We start from the raw sequence: 2,169 nt of genomic DNA on the forward strand, positions 1-2,169 counted from the left end.
CCGGGAATAATTTCTTCCTGATATCTGATCTAAACCTCCCCACTTCCAATTTAAACCCGTTACCCCTTGTCCTGTCACTGTGTCCTTGGAAGAAGCCCCCCCCAGCTTCCTTGTAGCCCCTTCAGGTACTGGAAGTCTGCTACAGACCGAGCTGCATGCGATTACCACTCATGGAAGGTAATTAATGTAAAATTAAAAGAAAAACCCAACAGGATTTTTCCTCTGGAAAGCACTATTCCCTGCTCCCTCTTAACCGACAACACTGGCACTCGACCGCACTCGGCACCCACCGCCCCGCTGCTCAACGAGCAGCACAAAGGAAACGAGCCGGGACTGTCCGCACGGAAGCAGCCCATCTCCAGCCCCCAAGCCTCTCCCAGCTCCCGTTTAATCCACGCACAGCCGGGCAGGAGGTGACAAAGCCAAGCCGTGAGTCAGCACAGGGCAGCTGTGGCCGTGCGGTGCCAGGAGCACCAGGTGTGAGCGAGCCCACGGGTACGGAGCTTCGGGAGCGGTGTTTGCTCCAGGGACGTGCAAAGGCTCCGCATGCTTTGGCTGGAGAATCAGAGATGTCCGTGCGTCTGACATACCCTCTGCATCAACACCACGACACAAACTCACCGCTGCCAACCCACATCCACCGTGTTACAGCCGAGTTACTGCCGATCGCAGAGCCACCCCATCCCACAGCAGGCACAGAGCGCACGCCTCCCCAATTACTAATGTTTGTAGCACCCCAGTATTAAAATGCATTTTGATGGCACAGTGATTCAATCTGCAAATTACTCAAGAGGAGGAGGCATGCTGACTGACACAGCACCAACACATTTGTCCGGGAACAGTCATAAATCCGTTTGCAAAGGTCTAACAGGCAGACGTTTTGCTTTATTGCCGGGAAAGGGCAAGCGACTTGGAGCACGGTTCTCGTTGTAAGTGATGACGGGAGGTGGACGTCGAATGCACGTCCTGTCACTTGTAAAATACAAAGTGAAAACTCCCTGGGATTGAAGGCAGAGGCTGTGCTGCACCAACCATCTCCGCCGGACGCCCTGCAGCGCCGTGACGCAGAGAAGGTCTCTGCCGGCGCAGGTCAGCGATGGCCACACAGCGAGCCGGGGAGGGGTAACACGGGGGGGGCTACAAGGAAGCTGGGGGGGACTTTTTACAAGGGCCTGTAGTGACAGGACAAGGGGCAACGGGTTTAAACTGAAAAAGGGAGATTGAGATGGGACAGCAGGAAGGAATTCTTCCTGGAGAGGGTGGGGAGGCACTGGGACAGGTTGCCCAGAGAAGCTGTGGATGCTCCATCCCTGGGAGTGTCCAAGGCCAGGCTGGATGAGGCTTGGAGCAACCTGGTCTAGTGGAAGGTGTCCCTGCCCATGGCAGGGGGGTTGGAACTGGGTGGGCTTTAAGGTCCCTTCCAACCCAAACCACTCTGTGATTCCATGATGAAGCCCGCAGTGTGTTCCTATCACAGACACAGCAGCAGCGTTTTATAAAGTTAGGAGACTCGCCGAGGCACGGGCCATGCTTTAGCTAATGTGAATTGGAAGGGTCAGGACCACATCCAGGGCTTGATGCCACAGAGCTGGGGACACGATGGTCACGGAGGAGCCCCCATCTCCCCGGCACTGCTGCCCGCAGGGACCCTGACCTCTGCCAGCCGCTCGCAGGGAAGGACCAAGCGGGAGCTGCCGTGGCTCTCGACAGCAGCACCCTGAGCTGGGACAAGCGTAAGCTCCGCCAGTAAACCTGCCCCATGATTTTGCAAGGCTGTCACCAGGAGACCGGCATGTCCTGGCGCACCAGGACTGCCCGAAGAGCTGCAGGGTATTATCCGATGGATAATGCAAGCAGGCTGCAGTCTGCGCACCGAGTGCTCGTGTAAAACAGCATTCAGAAACACAACAGGAATCTTGTTACTAGTCTTTTGGGGCATTTAACCCGATAATTTGGTGAATTTAATTATTCCAGAGCTAATTGTGAAGCTAGAGTTCCTAGAAAGGCAGTTTAAGAGGACAGATTTTGTGGGTTTTGTACAAGGTTCCTGCCTTGCTGGCAAGCCGTGAGAGGTGGACAGGGGAACGGCTGCTCTGCTGCCACAGCCCCCTTCCAGCACACAAAACCAGCACCCAGACCCCATCCTGCTCAAAGCCATACATTGCAGCC

Source organism: Eurypyga helias, unplaced genomic scaffold, assembly GCF_000690775.1.
Source record: "Eurypyga helias isolate BGI_N326 unplaced genomic scaffold, ASM69077v1 scaffold7773, whole genome shotgun sequence".
Taxonomy (NCBI): Eukaryota; Metazoa; Chordata; class Aves; order Eurypygiformes; family Eurypygidae; genus Eurypyga; species Eurypyga helias.